This window comes from Papio anubis, chromosome 4 (genome assembly GCF_008728515.1).
Source record: "Papio anubis isolate 15944 chromosome 4, Panubis1.0, whole genome shotgun sequence".
Classification (NCBI taxonomy): domain Eukaryota; kingdom Metazoa; phylum Chordata; class Mammalia; order Primates; family Cercopithecidae; genus Papio; species Papio anubis.
Window position 1 is genome coordinate 57242067 of NC_044979.1, and position 23524 is coordinate 57265590.

At 35.4% G+C, this 23524-nt stretch overlaps 1 protein-coding gene across 10 annotated transcripts in view; it reads right to left on the reverse strand.

The window, feature by feature from the left end:
• LOC101024293 (membrane-associated guanylate kinase, WW and PDZ domain-containing protein 2) overlaps positions 1-23524 on the reverse strand; it is a 1445327-nt gene that overhangs the window by 341787 nt on the left and 1080016 nt on the right. The window lies entirely within an intron of this gene.

Below are 23524 nucleotides of genomic sequence, written 5' to 3' on the forward strand. Positions count from 1 at the left end.
TTGGTTTGCTAGTATTTTGTTGAGGATTTTTGCATCTATGTTGATCAGGGATATTGGCCTGTAAGTTTTCTTTTTTCATTGTGTCTTGCCAGATTTTGGTCTCATGTTGACACTTTATTAATGTGAAATCAGACACATAGAACACTGGATTCATTTTGATAGAACTGAAATTTAAATAAAATGAGAATGTAGGATTTTTGCACTTGTATTCTTCTTTTGTATTGTCTTGACTTTTTTTTTTTTTTTTTTGAGACAGAGTCTCGCTCTGTCACCCAGGCTGGAGGACAGTGGCACAATCTTGGCTCACTGCAACCTTCACCTCCTGGGTTCAAGCAATTCTTGTGGCTCAGCCTCCTGAGTAGCTGGGATCACAAGCGTGCACCACTATACCTTGCTAATTTTTTTGTATTTTTAGTAGAGATGGGGTTGCACCATGTTGGCAAGGCTGGTCTCCAACTCCTGACCTCAGGTGATCCATCTGCCTTGGTCTCCCAAAGTGCTGGGATTACAGGGGTGCACCACCATCCTCAGCCTTGTGATGTCTATCAATAGCTATATTCAAGAGAATGATTTTTAATTTTGCTATCTTACCTTTTATTTATTTATTTTTCTGTTGTCTGTCTTTCTGCTCCCTAGAAAAACTGGGTAAATACAACATTCATGTTTAAATACAGCTGCATCCTGGGTCCTAGAAGTCACAGATTCAGTAATAGGAATGCTAAATCTAGAGTCAGGCATTGTTCCCTTCTTGGGAGGCAGTGTCTTGTACGGGCCACAACAAGCATTTGGTTATCTAACTTCATGTAAGGTTGTATGGAGGTCTGTTCTGGTGGGAAGACCAGAATGGGCCTCCTATTCCAGAAAGGCAGCCCAGTTTAGGAATCATGCAACGTACTAAGATATTAGAGAGAGAGGCAGAAACCAAAAAACAGAAACCATATCCTTCAACCCTATATTATTTTATATTGACTAGCCTTTTTTAAAAAAACAAAATTTGTGGTTCTTGTTTGTTTTAGAGGTGATGATTGTACAAAAGAAAATAATGAACATAAAAAATTTCCATAGGTTAAGTAATGTGTAGTGTATTATATGGTAATAGCTAATTATCACAAAACCTTTTCCTCTAATATTTTAGATTTTTGCTGTATACTTAGTATACAAACTGGAGAATATAACTAAATTTTCTTGTAAAAGTTATAAGGCTTTTCCTCCTAGTTGGTCTTTAGGAGTTTGAGGAATCCTTACTATAAGTGAGTTTAAAATATGAAATTTTTTTTTAGAATTAACAAGAAAAAGGAGGAAGAGAAAGACCATTGTGCAAGGATAAAATACACAATAGACGACTTTTTGCTGACAAAAGGTATTACATCTTTGTCTCTTTTTTCCTGTATTCAAAAATGCATTTGATAATATAAAAGTAAATCCTGAATGTATTTTTTTTTAAAGCTAAATCCATACATTAATGAAAGCTAACCACAGTCCCATCACCTTATGTACAGGTAAAGCTGGAGGTGTAACCTTTCAGACTTTTTTCCGTGTATCAAGGTTTCAGTTTACTCCTTTCTACCAGAAATCTTTATTCCATTCAGTCAGGAAAATAAACAACTAAACCAAAACCAAAGAACAAACTAAAAAAAACCTAAAACTGAACATAGAAAATGTTGCTCCTTTATATTCCACTCTCTTTCATCTTTCTCAGATATTGCCTACGTGGGAGCACAAACCCAGTCAATATCATGGAAATGTAGGCTATGAAGTCTTTATTTATGAACTCTGGGTATAGGAGATTTACTGGTTTACAGTGGATAGAAAAACTAGCCGAGCTGTATTCTACAGTGATGATATTTAATTCATATCAAGTGGAATCGACCTGAATACTTAATTACACCATATTATAATAAAAAATTAAAATATTGACCATGATTTTATGGGCTGGTTGTTGATGAAAGGTGTGAGTGCAGAAAAAATTTCAAATAAATTTATTCCTTAATATATCTTACCAAACTTAATAGAAAATGGATACAATTTTCTTGGCGGCTATTGATGTATGAAAAAGTATGTACTCAATAGTATTTTGGGGATTCAGGGGCTCTTTACTATCTGGAGAAAAGCTGTGAACTTTTGCAACACTAACTTAAATATAATATCTATGTATTTGAGATGGTGACAAGAAGTGGTGGCAGAAAAGCATGGCACTATAAAGGATGTTGTCTGGTAAAGACTAAGCAAGAGTCATCTTTGGTTTAAGTTTTCAAGTGGCATTACAAGGTCAAAACATGATGAACCTAGTAGGTCTTTGTCTTTATATTTCTAGTACTCTGTAGAAAGGGCTAGCTACAAAGAAAGATTTGGGAAGCAACTATATGCAGAGGACTTCAAAATATGCATCTCCAGTTTTAACATCTAGAAGCCTGTGTTAATCTACCCATCCAACTATTTATCATCATCATTATCCATTTGAAAATCCTTATGTAAACATCCTGGACTCTTATAGTATAAAGGCTGACATATACATTTTAACCTCTCTACTTATCCCTTAAAAACAGTAAATATCTACTAAGAGAGAAATAAAGCCACCCATAACCTACACCTACAACATTATGAGGAGAAACAAAATACTATGAACTTCAGAAGTTATATGTAAGTAGGTATGTGAACGCCCCAATCCAGTGCAGCCAGCTAGACTCAGAGTGGAGACTGTGCAGAAAGGAGGGTAGGGTGTAGCAGGTGTGAGGTAAGGTGGGAAAACAGAAAAAATCATGCTCAGAAAGGTAAATTCCCATCCCGAGTGAAAAAATGTTTCTAACAAACCTGCTCTATTAGAACACAACTATGAAGAATTGAAAGAAAGGGGTTTGACAGTGAGCAGAATAACAGTCTTGGGAAGGCCCAGCTTCTGAAGAAAAGCGGGATGATGTTACTGGGAGAGGGGGATGCTCCTTGGAGACTTGGCTATGAAGGAAAAAAGTATGAGGTGAATATCAAGTATCTGCAGATAAGTTCATAAGACACACCAACTACTCTGCAAAATAAAAATAAAAATAAAAAATTAAAATAAAAAAGGCATCCACTGAGGAATCTGTACTTCATGAAAGCAACAGAAGGGGGTGCTCATGACCTAAAAAATGTAGTAATCCACCAAGTCCTTTACTTTTGCTTACACGAAACTGTTATCGCTGGTCTAGGAACAAAAGAAATTTCAAACTAAACAAACAAAAAAATAGCAGACAATATTTATAGAAAGTTACTATAAGAAAATAATCAGAAAATGACAGCCAAAACAATTCAGCTAATGAAAATTTATCTCAAGAGAAAACAAAAACAAAATTGCAAACAAGAAAGTTATAATAAAACCTAGAGATATTTTGAAACAAATGCTTATAAATAAAAACACCACTTTGAATCACATATTTAAAAGCTTTGAACATTAATGGACAAAGAACAGATAGATAGTAAAAGATAGTTGAGAAAAATGATGAAATAAAATTTTAAAAAATCTGAGATGAGCAAATTACAAACTGCCAAAGAGAAAATAGAGTGAACTGAAAATATAAGGACTATTGAGGAAAGCCACGACAATAGCCAAGAGAATGTAAATGAAATAAACAAAAAGGTAAAAAGAATCAGAGAGGTCAATAATATAGAAGGTAGGCAGAGGTAATCCAGCATATGCATAATTAGAATACATGAATAAGAAGAAAATATAATAGAACTAATACATAAAATTGTGATCCAATAAAAATTTTCAGAAATAAAATAACTATATTTATATATTGAAAAGGGTTGCCATATAGCCCGAAAAGCTGGCCCCAGTTAATTCCAAAATACATACCAGTAAGACATTAGACTTTAAAAGGTAGAGAAAACATGGCTAAAAGATAAGCTCCTTACAATGGAAAAATCAAATTAACATTAAATCTCAGGAAGAACGAACACATCTAGAAAACAGTGAAGCAGCATTTTAAAGACTCTCAAAGAAAGTGTGAGCTAAGAATTTTATATCCAGCCAAATTGTACTTCAAATATTCATTATCAACCCCTACTATCATGTGCGCACGCGCACACACACACACACACACCCTCCACCATATACACAGTTTATTCTACCCAAGATCCCTTCCTGACACATACCTACTTAATTAAACCAAGCTACTTCGACCAAGAGGTAATTTGAGGAAAGGACTAATGGTAATCATTCAACACATTTAATTGTAGAGCTAAGCTTATATCAAAGGTGGACAAAGATAGAAGAATATGTAAATGTCTTATGTTTAGACAATATGGAAGTAATATAATTAAAAAAGAGAGGAGGGGGAAAAAAAGTAGAATGGCCAATGAGCTCACGGACTATTGCTTAGGCAACAGGTGAGGGTCAATGAATAGTATTTAAAATTGACAACTGAATAAGGGCCTTATAAAAGTTATCAGTAAAAAGACAAACATTAGAACACAATTAACCATCCTAAATACCAAAGTAAAATAAAAAAGAATAAAATAGGTCGCATAGAGAAATAAACAGTCATATTATAATATGGGCAATAAATAAGATATGATAGTTAAAACCAAACATAGAATTGAATGTAATTTATCTTTCTTATTAAGATTTTCGGTCTGGCTTATAAAGAAAAACTTGACTCCATCCTGTAAAGATGACAGACATTTAAAGAAAGTGACTCAGAGAGCTAAAAATAAAGTTTGGGCAAAGATAGGCCTGAGAAGAAAAATAAAACAGAGTTTACAGTCTTCCTATTAGATGGAAGAATTCAAGCCAAAAGCATTAAATATGACAAGGAATCCAACTTTTTAACAATAAAGGTCACAATTCATAGTGCTCTACAACAGTTATCAATATTTGTGTACCAAATAATATAAACCATCTTCACAAAACAGTAACTACATGAGTTGTGAGGAAAAATACACTAATAAGAAGCACTTTGACTATTTTCAGTCTAAGATAGATAAAGTTGACAAAATTACAGATATGAAAGAACTAAATATCATAATTAGGCAGATCTTTTGGCTCTTACTCCCTTTCTTTCCATCCATCTTTCTCTCTCCAATTTCATACTACAATAATAGAAAATACATACCCTTCTCAAGTATGCATGGAACACTCTCTAAAATTGTTAGATTATAAAAATTCTTAAGTTCCATGAGCAGAAATAGTGCAAACAATAATCTTGACCATAATGCAATAAAATCTAGATGTTAGTATCAAAATTATGATCCAAGAAAATATCATCTAGAAATTAAGAACTTGAAATAACTCTTGGTCCAAAGAGGAAATGTAAACTGGAATTGCATATTTTCTAAAATGAATGAGTAAAAATATTAAATAAAAAATCTGTAGCACACAATTAAAACAGTGACCAGAGGAAATTTTACAATATATAAACATGGAAGAATGGAAATAATAAAAGTAAATTCACAATTTAAAAAGCTATAAAAAGAACAACAAAGGAACCTCTAGAGACCACACACACACACACACACACACACGGAAAACAATAAAAGCAAAAATTAATATTGTACAAAATAGACTACTTTTTAAAAAAAGCAAAATAAACACTAGCTAGCTTAAGATTAAAAAGAGGTAAGTCATATATAATAAAGCAAGAAGTACCAAGAAGGAAGCAATAGTAATAATAGCCAAGAGTTGGAAACAACCGTAAGTGTCCATCAACAGATGGATGAGTAAAGAAAATGTGCTATGTATATACAATGGAGTACTATTCAACCATAATAAGGAATGAGATCCTGTCAGTTGCAATGACATGGACAAAACTCGAGGGCATTATATTAAGTGAAACAAGCCAGGCACAGAAAGACAAATGTCACATGTTCTCACCCAGTTGTGGGAGCTAAAACTTAAAACAACCGAACTCATGAATACATAGAGTGGAAAGATGGTTACCAGAGGTTGGTAAGGGTAGCAGAGGAAGTGGGAATAGTTAAAGGGTACAAAAATATAGTTAGATAGAATGAATAAGATTTAGTATTTGATTGCACAACAGGGTGACTATAGTCAACAGTATTTTACTGTACATTTAAAAATAACTAAAAGAATATAACTGAAATGTTTGTAGCACAAAGACACTTGAAGTGTTGGATATCCTGTTTATCCTCACATGATTATTATGTGTTGAATGCCTATATTAAATTATCTCATGTATCCCATAAATATATGCACATACTATGTATCCATAAAAACAAAAATAAAGCAATACCTGGCACGAATGTACACTAACAAAATTTTAAAACCTGAATAAAATGGGTAATTTCTTAGGAAAATATAATTGATGGAAATGAGCCCCATTTTCTAGCTTAATTAGACAGGTTTTTAGTCAATTTACCATAGTAATCTCTAAGTATAAAAGAAACAAATGAAACAAAATGAGGCTGGGTGTGGTGGCTCACACCTGTAATCCCAGCATTTTAGAAAGTTGAGGCAGGGAGACCACTTGAGGTTAGGAGTTTGAGATGAGCCTGGCCAACATGGCGAAACCTTGTCTCTACTTAAAATACAAAAATTAGCTGGCCATTGTGGCGTGCATCTGTAATCCCAGCTACTCGGGAGGCTGAGGCAGGAGAATCGCTTTACCTCGGGAGGGAGAAATTGCAGTGAGTCCAGATCGCGCCACTGCACTCCAGCCTGGGTGACATATGAGACTCTGTCTCAATTTAAAAAAGAAAGAAAAAAAGAAAGAAAGAAACAATATGAGTACTAGGGGTAAATTCCTTTATAACCCAGGTATAAGGAAAGGCTTTCTTACTCTGATTCAAACATGACCAATTTAACTACATAAAAACAGAAAAGAAAATCTTCTATAGCTCAAAATACCATAACTAATACTAAAAGATAAATGATGAACTGAGAGAAAATATTTGTAACATATCAGTGATAAAGAGCTACTCTCCTTAACAAAGAACTTTTTTAAATGGAAGGAAAAAAGCTAACAACCTAACAGAGGAATATGCAATAGCCAGGAATAGGGAGTTCACAAAAAGTATATACAAATGACCCTTAAATGGAAAAAGATGTTCTACCTCCTTCATTATAGAAGAAACGCAAATAAACACCATATTGAGACATCTTTCTCTAACAGACACAAAAGTTCAAAAGCTTGACAACACACTCTCAGACAAGGTTGTGGGGAAACTGGCCCTTCATACTTTGCTGGCGGATAGGCAATGTGGTACAACCTCTAGGAGAATTTGGCAATAACTAACATAACCAGATAAATTTTACCCTTTGACTCGATAATCTCTCCTCTGAGGAATTTCTCTACAGTTTTATCTTCAACAATACTTTTTCAGCAAATAAAGTTATTCAATGTGTCATTATTTTAACAGCAAATCATGGAAACAATCTATATACCTAACCAGAGATGACTGGTTCAATGAACGTGATATGTGCAGACAGTACAGAACTATACAGCTGTACAATTTGTGAGAAAGTCTCTATGATCTGATATGCAGTTATTTGCAGATCATACTGTTAAACAAAAACATTCAAATGCTCATTTTTAAAAAAAGAACATAAGAAGGAGAGCCAGAAACTAAAGAAACTGCTTAACTATAAGAGGTGGCATGAACAGATGAGTGGGAGGGATTGGAAAGGGAATGAGACTTCTCTGAGTATATCTTTTACATAAATGTTCATGTTCTCTTATTCAAAAAATAAAATTAAAGATGTAAAATAACCTGAAATCAAATACAAACAATAGCAAATGAGCTTAAAGGTATATAAAATTGCTAACCAGTCAAAAAATTAAGTCAAAATATTGAAGAAATGAGAGATTCTAGGATTAGGGTTTCATTGTACAGCGACTCAAAAGGTAAAAGCATTAAAAACTCATTGAATTTGAAAAGAGAAATAATCATATTTATTTATACAAACTTATGGCATACACAAGAAATTTAGTTACATGTATATAATGCATAGTGATCTAGTCAGGGTATTAGGGTGTCTACCACCCAAGTACAATACAATTTTAAGTATAGTCACCCATCTATCAAACACTGAATTTATTCCTTCTATCTTATTGTATGTTTGCACCCTTTAACTCACACCAACTTTTCTTCAGCCTCCCCTCAACTTCCACTCACCTTTCATAGTCTGTTATCTCTTACCATTCTCTACTTCTATATGATCATATTTTTTAGTGCCCACATATAAGTGAGGACATATGATATTTGTCTTTTTGTGCTGGCTTACTCCACTTAATGACCTCAAGTTCCATTCATGTTGCTGGAAATGACATGATTGGATTTTTAAAATTTATGATTATTATTCCACTGTGTATATATACTACGTTTTCTGTATCAGTTCATCTGTTGATGAACACTTAGGTTTATTTCATATCTTTGCTATTTTGAATAGTGCTGCAATAAACACATGAGCACAGGTATCTCTTTGATATATTGATTTCTTTTGCTTTGGGTAGATATCCCGTAGTGGGATTGCTGAATTGAACGGCAATTCTATTTTTAGTTTTTTTGAGAAATCTCCATACTGTTTTTCATAGTGGGTGTATTAGATTACATTGCCACCAATAGTGCACAACAGTTCCCTTTTCTCTGCATCCTCACCAACATCTGGTTATTTTTATCTTTTTAATAATAACCATTTTGACTGGGTAAGATGATATCTCACTGTGGTTTTTGTATGCATTTCTCTGATGATTAGTGATGCTGATTTTTTTTATATACCTGTTAGCATTTGTATATCTTCTTTTGAGAACTGTCTATTCATATCATTTGCCCACTTCTTAATGGGATTATCTGTTTTTTCCTATTTGATTTCTTTGTATATTCTAGATATTAGTCCCATGTTGGATGAATGATTTGCTAATATTTTATTCTATTCAACATGCTGTCTTTCCACTCTGCTGCTTGTTTTCTTTGCTGTGCAGAAATTTTTAGTTTAACATAGTTCACTTTTTCTTCTTTTGTTTTTGTTCTCTGTGCTTTTGAGGTCTTAGTCATAAATTATTTTCTTAGAACAGTGTCCAAGAGAGCTTCCCCTAGGTTTCCTTTTAATATTTTTATGGTTTTGGGTCTTATGTTTAGGTCATTCATTCATTTGAGTTGATTTTTGCATACAGTGAGAGAAAGGGGTCCAGTTTCATTCTTCTGCACATGACAATTTTCCCAGCACTATGTATTGAAGAGGGTGTCCTTTCCCCAACATAAGTTTTTATTGGCTTTGTCGAAGATCAGTTAGCTGTAAATATGTGGCTTTATTTCTGGATTCTCTATTCTGTTATATTAGTCTATGTATTTATTTTTATACCAATACCATGTTGTTTTGGTTACCATACCCTTGTAATCTATTTTTAAGTCAGGTAAAGTGATGACTCCAGCTTTGTTATTGTTGCTGAGAATGCTTTGGCTATTTGTGTTCTTTTTTTGTTTCCATATGAAATTTAGGATTTTTTTCTAATTCTATGAAGAATGACATTAGTATTTTGATAGGGAATGTCCTGAATCTGTAGATTGCTTTGGACAATGTAGTCATTTTACCAATGGCATTACCTAACATAGCTTTCATAATGTAATATATTTTGTGAGCGTTTTTTTTTCAAGAAATATTCATTGATAGCCTACTGTGAGCTAGGCACTGTGCTGGGCCCGAGGATAGAGTGACAAGTCACAAGATCCATGGATCAGATAGTTTCAGGCAGAGCCAGCCAATAAACACATAATTTCACTAATTATTAATTCATTACAATTTATAATATATGCTACTAAGAGAAGTACACGTATATTTTACTCTACCTAAACCCTCAGGTAATTAATTTATGAACAGCTTGGAATCACAGGCTATTACATTTCATAGGCATAATTCATCACAATTGATTTAAATAATCCTAATGCAATAAGTCAGCAACATATTTCTCAATTGAATATTTTGGGGTGAATTCACACAACAGATCTTATTTTTCTAGTGGAGCAGTCTTTTTAAATTTAATGAATTGGATGTTTACAAGAAAATCCTACTGTTTAAAATCTCTGGGGCCAACTAAATATTAACATCAATACAGTAAGGATTTGAAAAAATGAAATTTAAAATTTACCTTTATTTTATTAGACAAACTGAATTCTACTTGGGAATATGCCCTAATTTCATTTTCTATTTAATATGCAGCCTTGAAGCATTGTTTAATTAAAATGCCACTTAGACCAATGAAACGGATCAGACTGAGCACAAACCTAGGGATGCTCACTAAAATTTGCAGATAAGATTAGCAAAGTCTATGACGGTGCTGTCTGAAGCGTCTCCCATAACACTGGATGTAAGCAGCATCATGACAATTTTACATGCCACTAAATAGTAACATCAGTTTTGCTTTTGCCGTGAAACACACAGATCCTGAGAGACCTGAATGCTTTATAGATGAACAAGCTGGGCACTTGTCAAATTGGGGTGACATGGGGTGTCATAGATTCCCTACTTTATTCTAACAAGTTCTGTGTTTTCCTGTTAGAACAAGGAAGTAATCCACAGACATTTTTGAAACAGATGCATGCAAAGAAAACTCAATAAAAGTACTGATTGTCAACGTGATTTGGATGGAAAAGGAAGAGAGGAAAGCTTCCATGTTTTTTGTGTTGTGGAATTGTTTTAAACGTTAACACAGTGGACAAGCTGACCAACCTCAAGGTGCCCATCTTATCCTTGTTTCAGGTGGAGATAATACACAATTTTCAGCGTTACTTATCACAGACAGATCACAGAGTGTCAAAGGCACTGACAGTTGAGATAAGCAGGAATATGCTTTTCCCTTGGCATGAAAGGATGACTCTTTAGTGTGTAACTGTAACAATGAAATTTCTGACTCCCCATTTAGTATTAATCTAAGGCACCATTGCTGCCTATTAAAATTTAATGAAAGTGATGTCCAAATTCAACCATTAAATTGTATTTATATAGTCAGATGTGTATGTGGGGTTTCTCAGATGCTCTTTACCAAAATAATTTCCTCTCTAGATTATTTTGGATAATCTAGGTGGAGATACTGAAATCACAATTCTTTCCATCTTGGCAATACAGTGTAGTGAACGTTGACTTGAAAGAACATAAGAATCTTTAAATTTGAGGAGTAAATGATGTAAATGTTGAATGATGTAAATGTTACAAATAAACTTTCATTTAGGTTATAATTAATCTTGAATCATATAACACCAACCTTATAAAAAGCAACAAAATATCTATTAACGCACATTGTAGTGGGATCTGTTTTCATACATGAGCAACCACTTCAAATATGGTCTTTTGCTCAAAGAGGGAAGTAGTGTGATTTTAGTACAAATCCTAATTTTCCTGATTCAAAGAGAGCAATAGCTTCCAATAGTAAGCCCCTAGCACAAACAGTGGGCAGGATATTTATTCCAAAGACCTGGCCATTGCAATTTATATGAATCTTTGCCATTTCAGCTCTGTCCCATCTCTGCAGCATTCTTGGGCAGAAGGACTAAACATCAGGAATAAGAAATGTAATCTCTTCTTAATGGAATACAAAATCCCTTTTGATAAAATTATAAAATACAATAGTGATACATATATACACACACACACACATATAAATACACACACATGTCACTATTTTGCATTCTCTCTATACAGCATATATATTCTCTATATAATAATGCAAAAAATTAGAGGATTTGGAATTAATGGCATGCATTGCATTACTACTTTGTTTCATGGTAGAAGGAAATGAAGGTACATGGAAAAAGCTGTGGGTAGGATTTCCTAATGTTCTCCACAGTAAGTAAATCTGCAAAACATAAAGGGACTGGAATAGAAAACATGATGCCTGCTGTTCCTGCAAGGTTTCCTGATGCCTAAAACATCAGGAAAATTCTTGGAGAGTGCTTCACCCTAGTGAAAAATATTACCCTTATAAAGCTGTCAGAGTCTGTCTCAGCTTCAGTTACCTGGCATGTAAAGAGCCAGTCAATCCCACAAATTAGGCAAGCCCTGTAGGCTTGTCTAACATATATGCCAGGCTTTCAGGAAATGTTAAAGGCCCAAGTGGAGCTGTGATTTGTACCTCTGGTAGCAACTGGACTGTGTGTATATCATATTGAACAGTGACAGTGTGATGTGATGCAAGACTCAGCAACTTTGGGAGACTCTACATGCAAACACGAAAACTATTCAACAGCACTGGGACGAGACGGGTTAGCCAAACAGACAGCTTTAAAGGGCCCCAGGCTTTAACATATGGAATCACATAATTTTTGCCTTGTAATGGTATTTAGAGGTAAAAAGCACTAAAAATAATGATTTGTACCTAGAACATCACCAACTAAATTGTCATTAATTCATATAATTATTGGGTCACGGTGTTAGGCTACATTTTAAATTTGGTCTCAGATTCTTCTGAGTTTGCATTTTCAAAATTAACCCTGATAGATTGGTGTGCTACTACAGAGACAATAGTTTTATAAACATATGAATGTACTTTTTAAACTCATACTTCCTTGGGTGTGGCTTTTCACCTATTTAAGCAGACACTTATTTTAGGAGATTTTGGTCTGCTCAAGTGGAGATGTAAAGACAGAGTCAGAAATCAATGTTTGACATTCATGCACCTTGATTGGGGATAAGACTTGGAGGTGAGGACTCAGGGTGTGAAGTCTTTACAACTCTAGGCAAAAGGTAAGCACTGTAACATGAACAGGTGTAAGTCACACTACAGCAGAGACCAGGAAAGAGAGCAAACAGCAGGCAGACCACAGACCCACCCTCATCACCACAGGACACCTATTCCTCTTATTGTTTGGCAGCACCTCGGATGGAAGAGGAGAGGAGACACAATTAGGGGAAAAGCCTGACAGGGAATTTGAACTTCAAAACTGACAAAACATTTGTACCTTTCCCAAATAATGCTGATTTAAAGTAAAAGAGACAGGCAAGTCTTTAATTAGCAAGCTTAAGTTTTCTTACCCTCCATCACCAGCAATGAAGGCTTCAAACAAGATGATATTGATTACAGAAAATAAAAACAGGCTGGATGCAGTGTCTCACACCGTGAACCCAGCATTTTGAGAGGCTGAGGCAGGCAGATTGCTTGAGCCCAGGAGTTTGAGACCAGCCTAGGCAACATGGTGAAACCCCATCTCTATAAAAAATACAAAATTAATTAGGTATGACGGCATGCACCTGTAGTCACAGCTACTCAGGAGGCTGAGGTGGGAGGAGCACTCAAATCCAGGAGGCAGAGGTTGCAGTGATCCGAGATCATGCCACTGCACTCCAGCCTGGGCAACAAAGTGAAACTCTGTCTCAAATAAATAAATAAATAAATAATAAAATCTATTCTTACACCTGAGTTGTACTTTGCAAATACCAACCTGGCTATTAAATAGCATGACGTAAAAATCGAATTAGATATTTAGATAAGTATATTTGACAAAAACATCACAGGCTTTGGGGTCAGACAAATATGATTTGAGTGTTGGGTGTTCTTGGATAAGCCTCAGTTTATTTATTCTGCATGATGTTATAAGGAATAGAAATACAGACTGCCCTACATGCTTGGCATTCAATAAAGAGTAGGTACTGCTATGATTATTGCTACTACTGTTATTGTTGCTCTGCTGTTATCATCATCATCATCATCATCGTTGTCAGTGGTAGTAATCATAATAGCAGCAATAGTAGGACTTGATGGAATAGTGAGTGATGAAGGAATTGGGTCCAAACTTAGACTGTGTGGCAGGTAAAAATCACTAGTGTATGTGTCTCATAATTGTTGAAGGAAAAAGGCTTCCTGGAACTATCTGAAACATGGAAAACAGCTAATAACACAGTGTAGAAGATGAGGATTAGAAAATTATTAAGTAGGAGGAGACTTTATTCTTTTCTTCCTAGGGGAACTTGGCTTGAAGGGGTTGGAATAAAGAGAATTTAGCTAATTGTTAAGTTGACATTAGCAATTTGGCCTCAGAAATGGAAGAAGGGATCTGATTTATAAAGAAGACACTGACTAGTAAAAAGGGATTCAACTGGGGTCCATTTAAAAAACCACCTGAAAGCAAATACAATTCTGTTTGATTATATTTTCTATTTCATATACACATAAGTGACTATTTTTAAAGATATTACGGTATGGCCTTTTTAAAGAAAAAATATACAGTAACAAGCAATGCAATCATTTCATTAGTTTACAAATCAGAATCACATTGGTACTACAAATATAGTCCATGAAATAACAACTATAATAAAGATAATATTTTCATTAGAACATTCTCCTTGATCAGGTGACTTTTTAAAGAAAAAATTTAAGTAATTAAAAAATATATTTCTGCTCAAAGATCAATCAATTATTGCTCAGAGATAATACTTGAAAGTAAAAGATAAAATCTGTGTTTTAGAATTCCAGTGCTAGAAAAAGGATATTTTCCAGTTGGAAAATAAAAGATGAAGAAGAACATGAAAGCTACTTTATCAGTGTTAATAAAATTAACATGTACTCAGCAACTTAATAGAGACACAAATTAGTTCTAAAACTGCTGTGATTTATGAAGTTCTGCAGTGAGAAGCGAGAGTTGAAAAAAACTCAGTAGGGCCAGATGCCACAAGACAGACGAAAACGCTCCATGGGAGGCAAAGAGAAAGAGAAAACAATGAGGGACACAAAGAACGTACCATTCCATGGAGAAAGGGGACTACTGAGTTCTGAAGAATGTGTTATGACCGTCTGTTTTCTGTCTGCTTCGTGGTGAGAAACTTGAAGATAGGGAGCATATCTTCTCATCTTCGTGTTCCTGGAACCTACTGTTAGGTGCTCAACAGAGACAGGTGTTAACGGAATGAATGAGATGATGTGTCTGCTGTGGCACTGGGAGAGATAAAATGTCGTACCTTTCTCAGAAGAGCAACCCTAGACATATATTTGGGCAGCACAAAGAATTTTGGCTTCTTGTGATATTAATACCTTTGTTGTGATTTTATGCTCTTTAATAATTAATTCAGTTAGGTATTCTTATGGTGAGAGTGTTTGCTGTTTGCCCCACATTTCAGATATTTCCAAAGTGTGCTGGGTGAGGGTAGAGGAGAGAAGAAAAAGTTGACATTGGCTATATTCTATAAAGCTAATTTCCTACTCTTTGATTGCCCTAACACAGATGTTAGAAAAGCACATATGGATTAAAGGAAATGTTTTAGTAAAAACTATGGAGAAAGCAATTAAAGGTTTAGTTACATTGCTTTTGGAACATACGTAGACTCTTAGTAGCTTTTATTTCCTCATGTGGACACTGTGCTTTTAACAATCAGACTAATAGTACTATACTTTATTGCCTTTTACAAAATCAAGAATGAAATAATAATACTTTGTAACATTTCAGAATTTTCTTAGTTTAATTTTGTAAGAAACGCCATATTGTATACTTTCAAACTTTTTCTTTTATATTTGACATCTAGACAGAACCTCTCACTACTGAGACAGATCCCAAATTCCTCCCAAACCATTTTTCTAAGAGCAATATATTTAAACTCCCATTAGACATAGAATTTATTATAAATGAAGGTGCCCAATATCATGTTTTCAGCAAAATACAAACAAATCAATAAAAAACTCAAGAAAATTATAGAAATGCAAGAGATTTTCAGATATTCCTTGGTTTGTTTCTGTTTCTCCTATCAGCTTTATATACAGCACAGCAGAGAGAAATATGGATCAATGCTTTTGTTCACTGGTAACGAATGTGAACATTATAAAATTTGTATTTATTCAACGTTTATTGAATACTGTGCGAAGAGCCGGGGATTTACATTTTTCTGTGTAAAGGGGTTCACTATATAGTTCTCTGAAGACACACATGTAGGTTCTTAAGTTGGGCATGCTGTGGTAGAAATGGGGAGAGGTACTTAAATGAAGGAATGGCCATTTACAGCAGGGATTAGAGTAGACAGTAAGTGCTTCATAGGGAAGTGACCCTTGAGCTGTGCTGGCAATCTTTACCTGACAATTCTTACTGGCAGGGGGAGGGGGTGGGCGGCACACTACTCTATATTTAAAAAAAAAAAAGGGGGGGGTGGTATTTAATTTCAATAGTGCTACTTAGGTTCCTACCACAACACATTTAGTATATGATCTTTTACATTTTCCATGCCCCTTCTGGCCTTACCTCAGTTATTTAGCACCATAGTACTAAAATTAGCAGTAATTTATATAATTTATTGATGTTATATATCAGATACTGATCTCATAAATGATTGCTTTACATGAAACACGTGATCTGATCCTCAAGACAACTCAGTGAATGGAAAACTAACTTTTCCAATGTCATAACTAAAATTTCTTTGGGTGAGGGTGGGAGATGGAAGTGCTGAAATCCCTTGAAATAAGCTTTCTGGGCTGTCTTTTCTTAGGATTCCTAAAGTTCTAAATAGCAGTAAGAAAATGTAGAGAGCCACAAGCAAGGAAAGACTTGGTCACTGTATTCAACAGCCATTATGTACCCAGCTTTTATGAAGAATACCCCAGAACTCTGAAATTCTCTCCACATTGCTCTTCAGTCAGAGTCCAAATTCAGCATTCCTAAATCCTTTTGTATTGAATTCCTTGTACTATAGATATAGTGAATATATGTTCTGGTTATACAGAAAGATATCAACATACAGTTAAGTGTGTCAGCTAGCATTAGAGTCATAATTTAATATTTAGTATTTATGCATTCACACAAGTTATATTCATGAGGACACTTAGAAGAGAAACATTTAGAAACTTTAAAAATTTCTCTGGCATTCACATGATAAGGAAATATGGATGTATTTGGAAGACTGTTTCATTTTATTTGAATTGTAATGCCATCTGCCAAAATTCACTCTCTCAAAAAGTACTGCTTTTGACAGCATCAGAAAGAAACTTTGTGTGAGGAATAGGCATCTATTTTTTACTTAATTTACAAAAGACACATTTTGTTTGTATTCACAAGGGCATTTTGCAAATTAATTTTGCCCAATTAATATGTTATTCTGTGACAACGACAGAATAATCAGATTCTTGAGTTCAAATTCTTTTCAGTTTTAACTTTGCAAATCATGAAAAAATTATATGGCATAACGGAAATTCACTTTTTCAATTTACAATAATGCCATCTTTCCTCTATAAAGATGACACTATTGGCATCACCTAGGCATTCACTTTAGGTAATTTCTAGTAATGACTAAATTTGTGTTGAGTCATTCTTACTTGATTCCCACTGCAATATAAAGTTTGTATTATTTGTGAAGTAATAAATAGAATTTACCCGAAGTTAGTGATTGTGGGAGAGAAAGAAACAAACTAAGTTTCAGAGGAATTGGCTTTAAGATCCTCAATTCTTTGTAAGCAGGTAGTGACAGCTGAGCTGAAACTGGCCAGACATCTGCTCAGTTGTTCGACAGACACATAGCGTCGACTCTGCATTTAACATGCTAAATAAGACAGAAGGGATACAAGAGAAGATACGATCCTTGCCTCAAATACTTTACCATCTACTTGGAGAGGTAAAAGTATCCACAGGTAAAAGTAGAAATGGATCTATAAGGCGTATTTATGCATGAAGGTGCAGGTATGACTAGTATACACAAATATTCTATGGTTTCACAATAAGGCTGCCTTAATTTAAGATGTCTTCATGACTTTCATTGATTCTCAGGTAGAATTATGAAGAAGGCAAAGAATAGAAGTGGGGGCTCTTTGGGGAAATTGATGAGTTCAGGTAAAAGCTGGGGAAAAGTGTGTGAGATAGATAATTTTGCAGAGAATGGGCAAAAGTGGTGTATGTAAATTTTAAGATAACTATCTTAGTTGGAGTAGAAGACTTGTGTTAGAAAATAATAAGAGAAAAGACTGTATATATAATACGGATCAATTAATGGAATGTTTTTGAACACTAAGTTGAAGAGTCTGAAGTAACTGGAAACCATTACAGGGTCAAAAAGAGGAACAACATAATCGCTTCATTTTAGGAAAGACTTATCCAGGCACTTGTATTCTTTTTTTTAAAATTTAAATTTTATTTTAGTTTAGTTTATTTATTTTTTTTGAGAGGGAGTTTCGCTCTTATTCTTCAGGCTGGAGTGCAATGGAGCAATCTTGGCTCACTGCAACCTCTGCCTCCTAGGTTCAAGTGATTCTCCTACCTCAGCCTCCCGAGTAGCTGGGATTACAGGCATGCACCACCATGCCTGGCTAATTTTGTATTTTTAGTAGAGACGGGGTTTCTCCTTGTTGGTCGGGCTGGTTTTGAACTCCTGACCTCAGGTGATTCACCTGCCTTGGCCTCCCAAAGTGCTGGGATTACAGGTGTGAGCCACCATGCCCGGCCTGTATTCTTAATATTTACATCATTAGTACATAGCACATATCCCTGTCCAGGACAGTGCGTGGAATATCATAGTAAAGTAAACAATTAGAACCAGGTGAATGGGTTATTCAAGGGGACAGTTCTCTTTCTGTGGCTGAAACACAAGTGTGTTACACTGGAGTTTGACTCTTTGATTTGCAGAATGCTCCATAGCACAAGTCGTAGTTGGAGGTGGGTGCTGCTTCTCACCTACGGAAGTTGAAAAGGCCAGGTACTTGACTTCTCTGGAAACGTGGGAACAAAGGCATGGACCTGTGGCCTAGGTTTGGGCAATCAGACACAACCAGATGAGATTTTTAATCTGGAGCTAGTGATGCAAAGCAGCGGCAACAGTGGAGAATGTTTTCTAGTGGCAGCAGAGACTGCCACAGTTAGATTCTGTGACCAGTTGTGGCAGTTTGGCCAGAGAGCAGTGTCTTTACTCAGCTGTCCTTGGGGGATAACCCTGGCTGGACTATGGCTATGGAACTTCTCTTTGTTTTTTCTTTTTGTCCACAACTGGTTTTGCCACCTTTTTTGTGATTCTGTAAGTTACTCAGTGGCCTTTCAATAAATTTGTTTTCTTCATAAATCAAGCAGAATCCATTTTTGTTGTTTGCTCTCAAGAACTCTGATAAAGCATCCAAGGCAGGCGTACCATCTGGGGATAATGACAGGAGGCAGAGACAGAAAAGGACAACAGTGAGAGGCATTGACAAGGAAGAATTGACAGAGTTGGTAACTAGCAAGACATTGCTTTACTATTCTGTTTGCAGTAGTATGTGCATGACATTGCCTAAGGGATAAAACAGAATGACAAGAAATATTTGCAAGGATATACCCTAACAGATTCATAATAAAGTGTTTGCAGAACATGTGAATATAATGTCTGTAAGTGTGACATTTCTTCGGAGGATAAACTGGGGAAGGAAGTGGTGGTAAACATAAATGATTTTTTTAAATTAAAAATAAATCTTTCTATAAAGGGAAAGAGTAAAGTTAGAGAACCAGGAAAGCTGGCAGTGTAATTTAGTTTGAGTTCAAAGGCCCAAGAACCAGGTGAACTGACGGTATAACTCCCATCCCAAGGCCAAAGCTCTGAGAACCAGGAGTTCTGATGTCTGAGGGCAGGAGAAGATGGATAACACAGCTCAAGAAGAGAAAGGGTTAATCTGTTCGGGAAGCACTTCAGTCACAACCAGAAATACTGTTTAGCAACTATCTGGGCATCCCTTACGCCAGTCAAGTAAACACATAAAATTAACCATCATATCACCCTACTTACGACTGCCATAGTAAATACTGGACAAAAGCAAATCCATTCATTCCCTTCCCCTGCTAGGAGAGTTCTGGTGCTTTCCCCTTTGCTCTCAGACAAAGCCTAAACTCCTCAGAATGACACTCAGAGTCTGCCATGACCTGCCATGGTCATGTCTTCCCAAGGGCATGTCCTTTGCCACATAAACCTTTCGTGCTCAGGCTTCCTTGTAACCCTTTGACTCCTGGTTTTTGCACGTTTGCTCTGCCTGGAGCCTACTTCTCACCCACTTCTCCCATCTAACTCTTCTCTCTCCTCTACAGTTCAGCTACATGTTTCCCTTCTCAAAAGTGTCTGCTGACCACCATTCTTAGAAAAATAGCCACTGCAGTATTTTTATAACTCTTGGTTCAAACATTATAGCCCTTAATACTTACAGGACAATGGTTAATGTTCTCATTTTTTTCACCATTAGACAGTTAGAACTGTGGGACTACATTACTCATCGATCTTTGCACTGCTATTTCTCAATGATTGTTGTATTTCCAACATCCAAGCTTTACTCCAAATACGTCGATATGTACAGTCACAGTAATGGAAAGAGCACACATGACTTATGAAGCCTAAAAGATTTCCACAGCCACAGTTTAGCTAATTTTATTATTAACAAGGAGTTCTTTTATCACAAAGTGAGAGAAGGTCTAAGGTCTATTAACCTGAAATGAATCTACAACGAAGCTGGATCTTTAAGATACAACGTATTTTTGTTTCTTAAATGTTCAATGGTCAAAAGGCTAGGTATTATAAAGGAGAATAATGTATTTAGAAACATTCTCGGCTTCAAGGAGAGTCAAACTTCAGAAAACTGTCTTGTCTTTCCTTCAACTTTAGAGTTTCATAGAGAGGGTCCTTTAGTGATTCTTGTTTAACGTAAGTCACACTCTTACATTATGGGAAAAACAAAAAAGGAAACAGAAAGATAAGCACAGATTTTAAAAAGAGGATAAGATATAGTTAGAGAAATAGACTGGAAAAATATCCTAAAATTTTAAAGTCCAATGGAAAAAGAAGAAAAAGGGGGAAGCAAGACAAATGTTCAAAAGCGTGGAGAAAGCTGTAGCTCATGGTTGCTGAGATTCAGCCCCAATAGATTAAACCCCCAAAACTGGTGTTTCCTTCAACTTTTGGTTTCTTTACCAGAATTCCTTTGTCTTCATCATCCAGCTCCTTAAGGTCACAAAACATCCACAAGTAATCAGCCATCTGAATAGCAGGCTGAGGGGGTAATCTGCATTTTATGCACTTTTGCAGCTTAATGTAGGGAGGAGGTAGAAATGTCCCAATGCTGAAACCCTATTCTGTAATTGAGCATTATAGGTATTTTCAGTTTACTTAATATAATTCCAACTTTGAATTAACTTGGAATGCTACTCTAAGAGAAAAGTTCTAAACCGGTGCTACTCCTTTTTCTATTTTATAATATAAATTCAGTTTCCTTATACAAAATTTTTTTGGGAGATTTATCCTGAAACTAAAAAGAATGGCAAGAATGTGATGAACATATAGATATATCTTAAACGTTTCTTTTGGGTAAAGTGGATAAATGTTTCTTTTTAGGCATGGGACTAAAAATAGATATTATCCAAGATCCAGAGAAAAGTTCATGGAAAGTCAGGTTGATCCTTACAAGAATGCAGACAATGTTAACTGTGAAAAACAGAACAAAACCTTTTTGTATGAGGCTGTGTGTTCTTGGATGCAGAAACCATATGTTTGTCATTGTTAAATCTCCAGCTCTAGACCAGTGCCGGGAACATAGTAGGCACTCAAGAAACATGAGTTGAATAAATCAGGCTATAGGGCAATTTGGAGAGGGTGTACCTGTAGTTTTAAGGCAACCCTTTTAACATAAATGTTCACATAGCCAGTATGAAATATAATCTTCATAAAGCAAAGCGATTGTAGATAAGTAGAAACCAGGTAAAATCATACCCTCCCATGTGATTCAGGAAAAAAAATCCAAATTCCACACAGGGCCTAGAAGGTCTTCCATTCTGCCAGGCTCTCTGACTTCCCGTCATACCACTCTCCTCTCTGTTCTCTATACACCAGCCATGCTGGTTTTTTTCTTTTGTGTTCTCTGAATGTGTCAAGTCCAGTCCATTTTTAGGGCTTTTATCTCTGTCCTTTACTTTACTTGGAACATTCTTCCTTAGATGTTTTCATAGCTGGCTCCTCATCATTCAAATCTCCTTTCACATATCACATGCTTACCTTGCCTTCACCACGCTATCTAAAATAGCTACTGCCTTTCCTTCCCTTTTTCCAACACCTTGCTTTATTTTATTAGCATTTTCTACCATACAACATTTTACTATTTATTTTCTGGTTTTCTCATTCTAATCTTCACTTGAGACTATTGGTACTTTGATACAAAGGAAGTGGTCTCTTATTCAATCAATGGATAAATGTGAACACTTAGAAATACACAAAATGCTGTAAAATGATTCCAAAGTGAAGAGGGTGATGTGATATCTGAAAGGATCATGGCACATAAAGAATGCGGGAAAGAAAAGAACAGAGAGTGAAATTTCTGTTCTTGAACCTATGAGACAGCATTATATTGATTAGCTCAATATCTGGCCGAGTGGTGCCCTAAATAAATCATGCATAATTTCATTTAGCTTCCTAGTTGGAAATTTAGCTTTTAGGTACAATTAATTTCAATGTGAGCTTAGAGCATTGTTGAATTTGGTATCCCAGACCCTGATAACTCTATAAAATGAATATAAAATGGTAGAAAGGGATGGAAATGGTTATTTTAATAGCTGGCCACAGAATTTTCATGAGAATGTTTATATTCAGGAAACTACCTTAATGATGCTCTTTGGTTGTAAAAAAAAAATAAGACCTTAGAAGCCTTACTTTTGTTAAAAGAAATCATAAAGAGGAATGGTAAACTGCTCTGCATGAGAAATGAAGATAAATTTGGGGGCTAGGAAAAAGAAGCAGAGAAGGATTGAGTCTATAAAAATACACTGGTGCCAAGGTGGCCAAAGTAGTTGTGAAAGTAAAAATGTAGAATATCATATTTGAAATTCCTACACACACACACACACACACACACACACACGCTGCCTTACATTGCTCAAACCATCAATAAGTTCCTTTAATGTATTGCTTATAATGCCTTATGTGACAGGTTTCTAGGAATCAAGGAAGCAGGGTTGAGTTGCATATCTGGGTTGGCCTGGAGAAGAAAACAGCCATGAAAATTGAAGTATAAGTGAGATCAAGAGTTTGGCAGGCAGGAACTTAGAGCTAAGGTATGACTTCATGAATGTAATCCTCCAGGAACTCACAGAAACCTGAGTTAGGGCTCAGAAACTAGAAGTCTAACATTTTATAAACATTTACAGACTTCCAAGATTGAGATATAAAAAGCAAGAAGATAGAGACTCCAGTTTCACCTCTCACATGACTTCACTGCTACTCAGGATCAACAATACTCACATATGTATTGCGATAGCAGGAAGGAGTTCCATACAATACCAGACAAGTTTCTAAATATTAAGAAGCCTTAAAAAAATAAGTAGAGGGCAACATATTGTATTTTTCTGTCCTCTTTTATTTCTAATTTATAGAGCACTGAAGTTATTATATTCACCTCTGGTAACACTATAGGGTAGCATTATAAGGTAAAAATTAAACACTGTCTATAAAATATAAGGGTCTAACTACAGATCAAAGAGGAAAAAAGGGAGGCATAAATCCTTCAGGAAGCTGAATTATATGTGTGAGTGTGTGTGCTGTGTGAGAAAAGGCCAAAAAGAGAAATTTCCTATCTATATGCTGTAATCAGCTAGAATATTCTTCAAAAGAATGTCAAAGTGAATCAAATAATCCATGATCAAA